This window comes from Aedes aegypti, chromosome 1, assembly GCF_002204515.2.
Source record: "Aedes aegypti strain LVP_AGWG chromosome 1, AaegL5.0 Primary Assembly, whole genome shotgun sequence".
In the NCBI taxonomy this organism is placed as follows: Eukaryota; Metazoa; Arthropoda; class Insecta; order Diptera; family Culicidae; genus Aedes; species Aedes aegypti.
In genome coordinates this window covers 128,129,911-128,145,214 of record NC_035107.1, presented here as the reverse complement: position 1 = coordinate 128,145,214, position 15,304 = coordinate 128,129,911, and the positions used below count along the sequence as shown (strand labels likewise).

At 38.8% G+C, this 15,304-nt stretch overlaps 1 protein-coding gene across 9 annotated transcripts in view; it reads right to left on the bottom strand.

The window, feature by feature from the left end:
• Positions 1-15,065, bottom strand: part of LOC5568680 (tropomodulin) — a 198,473-nt gene extending 183,408 nt beyond the window's left edge. For 6 of the 9 annotated variants that reach the window (XM_021847453.1, XM_021847416.1, XM_021847449.1 and 3 more), the window contains exon 1: positions 14,838-14,925. The gene's annotated coding sequence lies outside the window, so the exon portion shown is untranslated. Of the gene's footprint in view, positions 1-14,837 lie in introns of all 9 variants that reach the window. The other 3 variants (XM_021847450.1, XM_021847472.1, XM_021847430.1) reach the window with 2 other exon arrangements.
• Between the last annotated feature and the right edge of the window lie 239 nt (positions 15,066-15,304).

The following is a 15,304-nucleotide window of genomic DNA, read 5'->3' as shown; positions in this document are numbered from 1 at the left end:
TTGCTTTGTGTCATCGCAATTGAGATCCAGTTAGACAAGATTTGCACGTCAAACGTAAACAGCAATGCATATGAAGAAAAGCACCATGGAAACCACAAAATGTACCCATGGTTTACCCGATTAGAATCACATAACAAGATTATAACACAGAAGATCACGTCTTCTTTCGATTATTCACTGAACATGGTTGCTAGCACGAACAAAAAAGTAGGTTTTAAAACTGTTACTAAACGTGGCAAATATGGAAGCAAGGACGTTTCTCCGAAATGCGTTCTTTCTATTCTAATTAACCCTTGATTAGATTAATGTTTATAATTGCATCGAAATGAGCAACCAGTTCGACGCTTTAGATAAATTTTCCGAATATCAAATCGAAGCAGGCTCTAGCTTAGGCTCTTTGATTGAAGCGAGGAAACAAAATCGTCACGACTAATATTTGAATAATGTGCTGTTTTCATAAATATCGTAATAATGTAGCGCGATACTTAAAAACTGATTTAAAAAAGCGGCGAGTTGAAGCGCGTCGCGAGTCCCACTGGCGCGATCCGGTTTGGTGGCGTCGCGACAATAAACAAAAACGAGGCTAGGTCGACTCACGATGCCTGCATCTACATTCAGCTACGGAGCTATTTTAGGGGAAGATGGGTCCCATAGTCTTAATTAACCTTCCAGTGTTCGCTACTGTCAGAACCACCACGCTGCTGTTGTGAGAGAAAAGCGAGCTTTTTTCACCAGTGTTGTACAAAATACAACAGAGCGACGACTGCAGTGTTAATTCTCGATCAGTGGCACTGACCTTTTTCTAGTCCTCAAGAATAACACTGGAGAAGAGACTCAAGCTGCTTCGGGTACGAGTGATCCTTTCTCGATTGTTATATCTTTCATGACCTTGAGCAAAGTGAGTGAGGGGACGCGGACCCTGTCTGAATGATCCCGCGAAACCAAAGCGACTGTTCCCGATGCAGTCCTCAAGAGACAATTGGCTTCACAAGACGTTGTGGACTTTCAGAGGATTTGCAAGGGTCGTGGTAACGATAAGGTCGAAACTACCTGTGAGGGTACCAACTTTCCGGAAATGGTTAAGTTCGGTCTCTTGCGCATCAGGACCCTCGCTCACTATGCCGTACCTTGCAGTATTACAACTGTTATGATTATTGGCATGTTAAAAAGGATTGCAAGGGTAAGACTGGTTGCCGGGTTTGCTCGGGTATCCATGCCATAGGCAACAAGTGTGAAGCATAGGATTTCTGCTTAAACTGTCGTGGCAATCACCAGCCTACCAACCACAAGTGCCCCACTTACTCAAAGGATTATTCTCCGGTTACGGACGGACCTCAGTGTTTCATTTCGGAACGCTTGGAAAGTCTACAACAGTAAAAAAAGGGGAAGTCTTACTAAGACTATGCATGCTGTACCTAGACAGCAGCTAAAGGTGTCTGACCCAAAGGGTAAACCTGTGAAGAAGAAGAATTTAAAGAAGGAAAAGAAGCCCGGGCCTTCCTTAGCCAAGTGGTTAGAGTCCGCGGCTACAAAGCAAACCCATGCTGAAGGTGTCTGGGTTCGAACTCCGGTCGGTCCAGGATCTTTTCGTAATGTAAATTTCCTTGACTTCCCTGGGCATAGAGTATCATCGTACCTGCCACACGAGATACGAATACAAAAATGAAAAATTTGGCAAATAAAGCTCTCAGTTAATAACTGTGGAAGTGCTCATAGGAACACTAAGCTGAGAAGAAGGCTCTGTCCCAGTGAGGACGTTAATGCCAAGAAGAAGAAAGAAGCCCGGGCAAAGGCAAAGGTGGAACCGCTTTTTCGGGAGCCGGTGCTGACAATAAGCAGAAAGCTTCCAAATCAGCAGTGAATCCGCCTGCTTGCGCTGTTAGTAAGACGATTGGTAGGATGATGAAAAAGGTAAAACGCGCTGAAAAGTACGTGGGCACGGAACCCTTGCCTGACACCTGCCGAGTGTTTAAAAGAGCAACTCCTACAGCAACCCTTTTGTAGAACAAGTGTCTTCAGCTCCAAGAGACGGTCTTTGAGATCAAGAAAGACAGTAAGGCACTTATGGGGCAGCTTGCAAAAAGTAGTGTGGTCTCTGAAGGTGGACCTCCTCTTACTTGTAATAAGAGGAAGAGCACTGCACTCGAAGGCGACCATACAGGAATAAGCCACAAAAAGGGACCGCCTGGCGTTGGTTCTATTTTAGAATCGGTACCGGAGCGCGAAAGCGAAGCTGCTACCGGATCTGATGTAACCGATGTCTTGTAATCCACCCGAGACTGGAAATGGGGCATCACATGTATAGCTACAATTCGAAAACGGTAAGTTGTGGGTGGTTGGTCTGTTCTACAAAGTTGTTCAATTTCAGAAGTCACACAAATTTTCAGAACACACCAACACATTATTGTGTACGCCGATTATACTACCCTGGCCATGTTTGGTAAATACGCTTGGCGAGTTAGGCATAAAGTACAAGAAGCTGTAGAATAGGTGGTCCGTTGGGCAGATAGCTTAGGCTTCATGATTTCCCCCTAGAAGTCCAAGCTCATGTACGTTTGCTTCAACATTCTCCACCGGCCGAGTCTCCCCGTCGTAAGCATCGGCAAGTAGGCAGTCAAGGCAGTGCGTGGAATTCTGGAGCAGAGGGGACTCGTCAGTCCTCAACATCCTAACCCCATCAGTACAATGAGGCCTACAGGATTTGCTAAGGCGCGTTTAATTCTTCCCCGGTGGTTCCACTGCTGGTGGAGTGCGGTAAGTTGCCATTGCTCCACATGGTGATTGAGGACCTGGCGACTAAGGCCTTACGAGCCCTCGAGAGGGGTAAGGAGGGCTCTTGGTTGAAAGAACCTCTTCCTGGTGGCACAGGCTAACGGATACTGACCATACGCCCAACTTTTGAGATTGCTCTTCGTGCAAAAGAATCGTTGAGGCTCGTACCAGGCAGATGAATGGCAACGTTTTTCGTAGCTGGAATTCCCCAGGCAGAATCTCCAACAATTCTCATTTTTCAATTGACAATCGTTTGCTTAACAATCATATCCATCATGTAAATTATAATCATACTCATATAGAAGCAATTTTTTCCCGCCGGATAACCAGTCAAATCATTTAATTTTGAATTGATTGACCCAAGTAAAATCCAATGCCAATATTGTCGTAGCTAATTTCAGTTCTTCCTCTTTGAATTGTTTTCCTACGAGCAAACGTTCTATTATTTTTCTCAAATCAAATGAAACCATCCATGCTTATGCCACCGCAGATAACTTCTATTCCGTCTCTTCATCAACAGAAAATCCCAACAAAAAACCATCAGAAAATGTACCTATTTCTAGTAACATGGCTGATTTTTATTTTTTTTTACTGAGTACAATAATCAAATAATTGATGCAATGTTCAACCCCACCACAATGGCCACAAGTTGATGTAAAATTTACTAATGAAATTGTTAACGGATTACGTTCACTAATGGATCCAAATATTTTTTCATTATTTAAATTGGAATGCTAATTCTTTGAATGGTAAAGAAGACGAGCTGTTTAATTTTCTATCAACTAATAACAAATACATAGCAGTTATAACTGAAATTTATTTGAAATCTGGATCCAAACTCAAAAGAGATCCTAACTTTTTGTTTATCGTAATGATCGACTTGATGGGGCTTGTGGGGGAGTTTCAATCATCATTCATAGGCGATGCACCAACAACTTTTTTGTCGTTTGAAACCAAAGATTATGAATCATTGTGTGTTTCTGTTGAAACACATTGAAGTCAATATACTTTCATAGTTGCCTATTTGCCTTTTCAATGCACTGTGCAGCAAATTAATTGCTTCAAAATAATATGCGGGAATTTAGGCGTAATAAGGTATTGTTTGTCATTGGTGACTTTAATGCCAAACATCGTTCATGGAGTAATTCTCAAAAAAAAATTCCAACGGCAAAATTTTATTTGATGAGTGTTCTTCAGGATATTTCTCAATTCAATACCCTGATAGCCTTACTTGGTTGTTCGTTCTAGAAACCTTTCTACAAATAATTTGGTCTCATCCGACTCTAGCCACCTTTGAAGCCAACTATCATGCTGAATATGATTCTGATCATGCTCCTGTTACATTTTAAATATCCCATGAAGTGACTGGGATACATACGAGTCCTTCATCGATAGTAATTTTGATGTTATTTGATGTTTCCTTGCAAACAAAACATGATAGTGACAATGCTCTTGAAACTTTAACAAATTCCATTGTTGAAGCAAGGGGCATTGCAATACCATAATCTAAAGTAAAATTCCAATCCGCGATTGTAGACGATGATCTTAACTCTTGATCCGTCCTGAAAACGTTAGGAGAAGGTAATTTCAACGCACTCACGGTCCTGCTATGAAGATGATTTGTACGTTTTATTTTTTTTTTTCAATTAAGAAACAAACATTTTGAAAATAAAATTTCTAAATTGAACCTTAGCTCTTATCCCTTTTACAAATGTCCAAAAAAAAATTAAAGACCAATAAAAAAATAAAAGAATCCAATTCCAGCCTTAAATGAGGAAAACAAATTATTACTAACTTATAGCGAAAAAGCTCAAAAACTTGCAGTGTAGTTTGAAAGCACGCATAAATAAAATTTAGGACTCACTAGTCCAATAGAAAATCAAGTAATTCAGGACTTTGAAGGCATTCTCAATCAAGAGTACGTTTTCGAGAATTCATGGGTGACTGATTTGGAAGAAGCGGGAACTATAAAATAAAAAAAATTAAAGCCACTGGTGATGATGGAGTTTCCAAAATCCTCATCAAGACACTTCTAAAGAGTAGCTTATTATTCTTGATTGATGTATTTAACAAATGTTTTCAGTTGGCATATTTTCCTGACAAATGGATAAGGTAAGATTGTTCCAATTTTGAAACAGGAATTTTTCCTCCTATATCTGATACACGTTGCTTTCTAGTCTATCTTGTTCAGTTATTATAGGAATTGTTTGTGAAATTCTTCCACCAGTGATTTTGCCTTCTTCCAACCTTGTTGTAATGTGGAATGCATTTTTCATTCCATGACAATTAAGATGCAATTTGAATTTCGTATGAATAATATTATTATATTTCATGGAGATTTGTTTAACAAAGCGTTTGTGTTCTCTATGAATCATACTTTTATATATAAGGTGTATTTTGAAATTACATATTGGCACATTTTTTCATTTTTAAGCTGATAATATGTGGTTTTACCGGTGTCACTGAAGATATTTATTGATCAATCTCATCTTTTTATCGAACATGTCACGAATTGTTATGGTGAATAACTGCCAATGTTATGGAGAGTTTCATATGAAGCATTTTTACTTTATTATTGGCGTATTAAGCAGACTGCCTTTAACAAATACGATTCAAGCGCACAGAACATACGACGCAACTCAGTTTTTCAAGCGCGACTGTGACTGGGCCGACGACGACGACGGAAAGTTCGGCGGAAAATTTGCACTACAGGCCAAAACATACATTCATTACACGGTTTCGTGCTGACAGAATGAGCACACAAACAGCGTGAGAGTGAGAGGGCACCAATTGGGTGATTGCCGATTTGGTTGGGATTGCGGGAGAAGGAACGAGAAAGGGACACACCATCGATCGTCAGCTGGTTGACGTAAATTGGAAAATGCTGTATTGATCCATGTGGGAAAACTTCCAGGGCGATCAATTGAGATGGTTTGCGTCAAAAATCAATCATGCGTAACAAACTAGCGGCTGGTAATATGATCTAAACGAATACCAGAAGTGTCTTTGTTTCAGTTTTTCTTCTTCTTCTTGGCATTAAGTACTCACTGGGAATGAGCCTGCTTTTCAACTTGTGTTCAATGAGCACTCCCACAGTTTTTAACTAAGAGCTTTCTTTGTCATAGTTGCCATTTTCTTATTCGTATATCTTGTCGCAGGTACGATGATATTCTATGGCTAGGGAATTCAAGGAAATTTCCATTACGAAAAGATCCTGGACCGATCGGGAATCGAACTCAGTCAACTTCAGCATGGGTTTGCTTTGTAGCCGCGGACTCTAACCAGCGAAGGCATCGAGATATGAATTGAAAATATTTGATGCTCACATGTTTAACATGTTAGGCATGCAGGATATAGCCGTTGATATAACTTACAACTTTACCGAAAACAACAGCCTTCCATCGAAATTACATTTGCCAATAATTAAATTTTCAATTCTCACTAACTTGAAAAATAAAATGAATATAACAGCTATTCTGTTGACAGATATTACTGTACATTAGAGTGATGCAAATTTTGAAATTTTGGCTCCCCTATGCTTAAACGATTTAAATTATGATAAATAGCATCCTCCTAAAGTTTGAAGTGATTCGGAAGAAATTTGACTGTGCACACGCCATTTGAAGTTTATATGGAGATTACTATGGAAAACACCAATCTTATGTGTTCAGCCCTCTATCTCTTCGTCATAATATTTTATGTAAAAGTAAACAAACTCTTCTAATGTGAAATCCTCCCAGCTACAATTTTGTCGAGGACCACTTTTCGATTGGACGTCAGGATAAATTGTTAAAGTTGGTTTGAATGAAGCAAGCTTCACCAACTGTTCAGCAGGCAACAGTGGGGCTCCTGGCGAGAAGAATAGATCAAAGTAATCCAGGCTACTATGTTCTACAGCAAAAAAGCAGTGTTGCTCTGAAAGTAATTGATTGATCATCTATACATGGTTCAGACTTTGGAATCAATAACACTGCGGAACACGTTTTTGTCTCCAGCACCAAAATACCGCTATTCACTTATTTAAGGGTTGCTGAATTCATTGCCGTTTTCAGAAATATCATAGCACGTCTAGTTTTTGAGATATTGGCTGTTTAAAATGCGAAAAATGACTATTTCAGTCAACTTGCATGCAAGTTTGCCAGCTTGTAAGGTAATAAATTGGATCAATTTGCCACAGAATTCAAACTTTATGTGTATAACAATACTTATCATCAAAGTTTGTAATACTTTCGATGCGGAAAAGTTATTTTTTGATGGTTTAGAGAATTGTTGTATTTTGCCATATAGAAGAAACGAAGAATTTTGTATGGAGACTGCAAGCATGTTAAAAAAAATCGGTTTAATCGGAATTTAGTCGCGCAATTTCAATCAAATTATGTCTGAAATGAAAGTTCAAGTTCTATTTTGCATGTTTGGTGGATTAGATTACAAAAAAATTTGATAAATTGTACTTTAAATTTTAGGTAAACATTAATGAAAGTAGTGTTTTATACAACTTTGGCGACCTGTAGCTAAAAATTTTGACGTGCTGGAACATTTCTGAGAATGGCACCAGATTCAGCAACCTCAAATTTACTAGAGACACATAATTTGATCCTTGAGACACGCAAAAATGTCATTTTTGTTACGCTGTGTAATAACAAACTATCCTTACGTCCCAGTAAAATGTGGTCTTCGGCAAAGTTGTAGCTGGGAAGTTTTCACATGAGATGACTGTGTTCACTTTTGCATAGATTAATATGACGAGCAGTTACAGGACTGAACACAAAAGGTTTGCCTTGTTCATAGTAATTTCCATATAAACTTCAAATAGCGTGTGCACAACCATATTTCTTCCGAATCACTTCAAATTTTGGTAGGAACCTTTTTATCATAAATGTATCGTTTAAGCATAGGGGAGCAAAAATTTAAAAATTTGCATCAGTCTTCTGTACATTTTAGTGTTTCTTTACTGCCGTTAAGCACCAAAAACAATGAACTCATGTGAAACCCATTCGTAGTCAACATCCTTTTCTGCGCAAGGTCAATGAACCAATGGTCAGCAGGTGTTGCCATTGTGGTTCCCTTCACAAGATTCATTCACACGATGAAGCAACGGAAAATTGAAAAACGATTCCAACCTTCAGGGCATACTTGCAACGTAACTTATCCCATCATGGCTTGGTTTGGCTCCTCGATCACCCACACAGCGTGGTGTATTGCAGCGCCATCGGTTTAATTCGTTATTAAATATTATATTAATAAACTATCTTGCCCCATTGCTTCCAACAGATTTGTTCAACAGAATAACGACTCTCACATCAACCGATGATGGCTTGTTCGGTTCTCTCTCGCTCTTTCCATCCTTTCTAGGTTTGTTACACATTTTGTGCATTATTGCACTGTGGTTCAAAGGTAGATCTTTTTTTATTTATTTTTTTATCTAGGGGAAATCAGGGTAAAACCGACACTGTGGGTAAGATCGATACCTTTTGTTTTTACATGTTTTGAGCATTTTTTCATGCAGTTTCCACCACGCTCTATCTTCACTTGTGAAATGTTGTGTTTCGGATGATATTACAACTGACGCTACCAATAAACTGCCAAAATAAACAACAAAATCATATTGGATACCATAGAAGTTGCAATATTTCACTGTTATTCTTTAACGATTTCTCATGCGAAATTTTTAAAATGTCAATATTAGTTCTGCGTCTACATCATCATTTACTATTATTACGTTCACACAACATGAAGGAGAATTTGATTTTTGGTTTTTCGACAGCTGAAAACGCGATTGAAAAATAAATGTCCACTCGGGGTAAGATCGACACTTTCATTTGGTATAAAATCGACACCTTTCTTTGCTTCATAATCTTACTTCAGGGAATCTTTCTTGTCGGAAGACTTCCTCTGTAGTTTATGTGAGTCTTTATTTTCGAATTCCAGTGAAGTTCGTGGATGGCGAACTTCTTAACATGTAAAATATGACACTGTATGACTTGCCACAAGCTATCATTAGGTATTTAAAAAAAAATATTTCTATGTTTCAAGTTTAAACTTATTTGAACAAAAGCTTGAACAAAATTTTTCTCATTTGAAATTGAAGAATTAATAGTATTTGAAATGTTTTCACATAAATTAATCTTATTGTTTGTTTACAAACCATGAGGTTCGACAGTTTTTAATAACTATTGTAATTAATTATTTTTTTTGCATCTTGTTAAAACAAAACATTTTTTTTTTATACCAATCATTCGCCACAACTTCAACTTTGTAAATGGAATGTTACAAAGACAAATTAATCATATCCATGTGTATTCACCCCAACTTTATAATCTTAGCATGGGTCATTTGAAATTTTCACATATATTTTGTGGATCTTTGGCCTCTTCTCAATAATTTACGTAATATGTGTATAATCCTTTAGAGAAAGTGGTCAAAAAAGTCTAAAGTCATGTTTCAGCGTTCTTTTTAATATGCCATGTTATAGTTATGTTCACAACGTATAAATTCTACTCAAAGTGCAAGTGTCGGTTTTACCCCAACAGGGTGTCGATCTTACCCTCACTCTCAATTGTCTCACCTAAAATGATGAAATATCAATTTGATTTAAATCACTGTAAACCTTAATATATTATCGCTGGCAAGGATTGATAGATTTATAATCAATATGTGATTCTACAACAATTTTAGGTTGGTTTAACAAGCGTAAGTACACAAATCTTATCAATAAGCTTAGGGTGTCGGTTTTACCCCGAATTCCCCTATCAACTACACAGCGTAACAAAAATGACATTTTTGCGTGTCTCAAGAATCAAATTATGTGTTTCTAGTAGATTTGGGGTTGTTGAATCTGATGCCGTTCACAGAAATGTTCCAGCACGTCATAATGTTTAGCTACAGGTCGCTAAAGTTGTACAAGACACAGGTTTCATTGATGTTCACATCAAATTTAAACAATAATTTATCGAAAAATATTATAACCTAATCTATCAAGCATGCAAAACAGGACTTTAACTTTCATTTCAGATATAATTTGATTGAAATGGCATGATCAAATTGAGGTTAAATCGATTTTTTCAACATTTTTTGCCATGCAAGCTGGAATACTTACATGCAAGTTGGCTGAAATAGTCAAATTTAGCATTTTCAACAGACAATATCTCAAAAACTAGACGTGCTATGATATTTCTGTAAATGACAATGGATTCAGCAACCCTTAATAAAGTAAATAGCGGTATTTTGGTGCATGAGACAAAATCGTGTTCCGCAGTGTTACCCATCGTAACAAAAATAACATGATTGCGTGTGTCAAGGATCAAATCATTTGATTTCACTAGATTTGGGATTGCTGAATCTGTTACTGTTTTCAGCTTTTTCATTATCTCAATTTCATTACATTGTAGAATATTCTGAACAAGATTTTGTTTTGATGTTCGGTTGTTAGATGTCAATGGGTTACATCCATGCCCTGATTCGCTACTCGCCACATAGTAACGCACATGCACGAAACATCGCTAAAAGGTAACGCGAAAAATATTTGTATGACGAAATGCATCTAACAAATTATTTCTCAAGATTGGGGACTTTTTTCGAAAAAATATTTGGCGCCGGTTGTACATAATGACAATGACTATCACGCCTACCATATATGTTTTTCCCCATACAAAATAAAACGAGAAAACGAGAACTGCTGATCAACTGTGGACAAGAGCAAAGCAGGTAATCCATTATAACGCTACCCATCTCAAGCATGTAATTGCTTCATCGAGCAACATTACAACACCCCAAAAAATATATGCTGTTTCGAAAGCATTATTTGTAGATATCCACAATCTTGCATAACACTTTAGAAAAGTATTTCTATGGAGACTCCAAGCATGTTAAAAAAATCGATCTAAAAAAATTAGTCGTATAATTTAAACCACATTATGGACGACATCAAATACAGCAACCCCAAATTAGCTAGAGATACATTATTGTTAGTTCCCAATAACACGCAAAAAAAATATGTGTATGCATGAAAATAATGTGATTTGTTCTGAGCATAATTGCTATGCAATTTATTCCAGACATGTTCAACCTATAAAATAGTGAAATAGGTTCATGGTCATAGCTGTCCTTAACTCCAGAAAACTCTGGAGTATAGCCTACATATTTTCAAGCGTGATGTATGAACTTTTCAATGTGTCCATATGCAGACAAGTTAAGGGCTATGTATGGCTTTGATTTTGTTATTTGGGTTACATTCAAAAGCTGTTTGTTTCATGAATTTCCTGGAATATAGGTCGTTAGGTCTTTTTCGTAGGTTCTACATAAACTTTCAATTGATATAAAAAAAAATAGTTTAATTAATTATTTTGGTTTATGACAAATATTTTCTCTTAGTACACAGCCAATTCAGATTACCGACCCCAGTAAAATTTAACTGGGTTTTGGAACTACGGTTTTTTCGATAATTTTTACGATTACCGAAAAAAAAACAGTAAACCAAAACATGTTTTGATTGATGGAAAATACTGACTTAGTCAGTAAAATTGTAGAGCGTTTTACTGGCTTTCCAGTTTCCCATACTTCATACTTTGTTCCTCCGGAGTCTGTTTTTTTTTTTCTCCAAAAACAATACAAATAAAAACCCAAGCGACATGGACATGTCCCTTATTAGGCATTTGTCGTGTGAATAAACATCTACGGTACGCTCGTATCTCAATGGAAGTAATCGAAAAATGTGTGACAAAATCATTATTTGGTTGGTTTACATACAAGAGGCAAACTCAATGATGCAGATGAATTTACCGCTTGTATGGAAACCAACCGAATTTACCAACGTAAGCAGTTAAATCGTACTGAGCCTTTTTGGTTGCTTAAAATGGTTGAGTTTCTCACTAAATTTCGACTACTTACCACAAGAAAGCGCAAAATAGGTGCAGGAAAAGTGTGGTTGCCAAAGCCGTATCTCCCGGCGCCGGACGATTTTACAGCAGGAGATTCTCATTTGACACTTTTCCGCATGCGCATCAGTTTGTTTTGATTTGGTTTTGACGACAAGTCAGTAAAAAAAAAACAACTATTCAATAGTCGGTAATTGTTTTTACTGACTTTTCGGCCTGTTCGGTAATGTTGCAAAATTGCGTCTGACAGTTACCGTAGTTCAGTAAAAAGTAAAAAATATTACTGAACGTCAGAAGTTTTCAATAAAAAAGCTGAAAGTTCGGTATTTTTTATGATTTACAATTCGTACCCAGTATTAAAAATTACCGAACAAGCAAATCGTGATTGAGTGTGTAGTGCTACTATAGGAACAATAAGTTTGCTATAGAAGCAAGGGAGCTTAAACTATAAGCAAAACTATATTTCGATCATTTTTTTTAACAAGATCGATTTGTGTATCGATGGTACTTAAATAAATAGTTCCTGAGCTGCATGTCAAAAAATATTTTGCAACAATTTATAGCAAAACGGCCATAATAAGCCACTTGTGCGACTATAGGGGACTGTCTACTAATAGAACACTGATCCTACACGAAATACAAATAATTTGATTAAGAAAAATCCATCGAATTGGCTTTATTTTCACATTTTTTAGAATTTCCCCGGATCCCGAGATTTTCCGGGAAATGGTCATTTATTTCCCGTTTCCTGGGAAATCAAATCCCGGGAAATTTGAAAACTCTAGAACGATACAGACTAAAGCGGAAACAGCAAACCCACCTGTTCCGGGACAAAAAGAGCCGCTTGGAAGAGGTGGAATGCCAAAAAATGAGTTGCTGTACCGTTCTTAAGAAACACGAAAGTTCTAGTAGAAGTTTAACGCATCCCGCAAAGGCTTCATAACGTGAGCTGAATTGTGCAGGGATAAGAATGGAAGCATCTCGATGAACGGACGCGAAGTGATCGAAAGGTAGAAGCAGCACTACGATGAACACTCGACTGGCGCAGAGGACACAGACACACAAAGACTAGGCATTGCAGAATTCGCTGTCATTTGAGTATGAAGCACGATCAAAGCAAGCAAGGGAAAACATACCATCTGTTGCGGTCCACGATCGTCAATGTATCGGAAGTTGTAACAAGTCTGATAAATGGAAGTAGTGAACGAGAGCCCCAAAGAGAGAGAGCGATGATAAAATCCACTTTTCTCGCTTGTTTACCGTTGGGGGTAGGTGTTTTTCTTTACTGGGACGATAAACAATCCACGAACTTCCAATAGCAATAGTGTCCCCCAGGTTTGGAGCATGTTTAGAGGGTTTTTATCATGCACTACTATCCCCCCAATCTGATCAAAGTTGTAGCAGAATACGATAAACAGTCTCTCATAATGTGCAGCATATTATTATAGTTACGGAAAGCGATACGCGAGAGATTCTCTCAATTTTCTCAGGATTCAATCCCTGACAACGACAGTGAAAGTTTTTCCGAGAAGCTCAAAAGATTGATTAGAGCAACGATGGACGGTGTGCAAAAATGCGTGAATATCTCGGGCGAACACTTCAGTTCGTACGAATCCCGCCGGGGACTACGACAGGGTGATGGACTTTCGTGCCTGTTCGATATTTGCGCTTGATCCGGACAATTTGTCTGCTTCGCGGACGACATGGATTTTAATGGAAGAATCACCCGCCTGAAACGCGAAGCAACAAGAGTCGGACTGGCGTCGAAAACAAAGTACATGCTGGAAGGCGGAACTGAGCACGACAGAACCCGCCTAGTAAGCAGTATCACGATAGACGGGGATTCTTTTGAGGTGGTTGACGAGTTCTACCTCGGATCCTTGCTGACGGACGACAATAACGTTAGTCGTGAAATACAAAGGCGCATCATCTTTAGAATTTGTGCCAACTATTAAGTCCTCAGAAGAAGCTGCGGTCAAGAAAAAATCACCCCGCTCCAAATGCAGGATGTTCAATCCGCTCATTAGACCGGTAGTCCTCTACGGACATGAAACGTAGACTATGCTCGAGAAGGACCTGCAAGCTCTTGAGGTTTTCGATCGCCAGGTGCTTAGTGGTGATCTCCAGCGGCGTGCAGGAAAAAGGTGTGTGGCTGCGAAGAATGAACCACGAGCTCTCCCAGCTCTACGACGAACCCAGTTTTCGGAAAGTGGCCAAAGCTAGAAAGATACGCTGAGCAGGACATGTTGCAAGAATGCCGGACAACAGCCCTGTAAAGATGGTGTTCGCCACGAATCCGGTCGGAACAAGAAGGCGAGGGGCGCAGCGAGCTAGGTGGATTGACCAGGTGCACCAGGACCTGGAAAACGTGGGTTGAGGTCGAGGATGAGGAAGAGGCGGCCATGCACCGAGTGAACTGACGATGTATTGTAAGCGAAGTTTTATGAAGTTGATTGATGTTGAAGCAAACAAATAATCGTGTAGTTATATTTTGTACCATACATTTGAATAAACTCGCTTCTCGTACACAACATCAGTGCGGTGCTCCTGTCCGAGGTTTAATGCGTGACAATTGGAAAGTTAACCAATAGATGTATTCTTCTTTTCCCGTTAGGAAAAAAGTTTCTGAAAAATAGTTGAAACACTAATAAGGTAGACTTTAAAAGCTTTGGCTTGTATTGATACTGTTGCCCTTTTCCTTTGTTGGCCTATTCAGTTGGAATTAAGATTTGGCATTAAATAATGAAACTCAATTATCAACTTAGAACCCTTTTTTCGTCAACTTTAATAATCAATAATGTACAGTCGAACTCTATCAAAACACAAATTAGACTTCGTCGTTTGTTGTTATTCACAGTAAAACTTTCTTCAAGACCACTGTTGTTTCCCACCGAAAAAAAACTACACGAGATTCACATCATATCCGCTCGCGCAAGCGTGTATCTGTCGCTGCTTCTTTTAGTTAGCTCATTTTCACGAAATCAATCTATCCGGCCACAATTCTGTCACAGCACTTTTCTTCCTCTTTTTCTCCTCTCTTCTTCTCAGTCACACAAAATATACACCCTGGGGAGTCTTCGGTCACCTCGGACCACGGGAGCTTCTCTGCAATCTTGGTGGTTTGTCGTTGAAAAAAAAAACTGTCCCCACGTTTGTGTTTACTGTTGTTTCATAAGTGAAATTTTCACGCACGTCTTCGTCGTAAGTCGCCTAGGTTGAAACTTGCTGCGAGACCAGCCAAAAAAGAGACCCGTTTCTCGTGCAACTAACTTACTGAGACTGATGAACCGCTGAGTGACTGAGCTGACTCGATGGGTAGGAAAATTTATTTTCCTTCCCGTCCGCCTCCTCGAATGGCGAACTCGTGGCCTTTGTTCTGGAAAACTTGAGGCGACAGCGACACGCGCGCACGTTTGTTTCTTCCACCTTCACTTGTTCCGCTTTTCCGCTCAGCTGTACTTGAAGTTTGTTTATCGAAGGGCGGATTTGCGTTTCCGAGTACGAAGTACGATGATCACTGGGAACAGAATCGACCAATAAAAGGAAAATCGAAACTTTTTCCCGGACCCGGACTGAGGAAAACGACTCGAGGTTGACGAGGACAAATCTCGAAGTGAAAAGGAAATCGTGTGGAAAAGGCTCGCACAGATGCACAGATG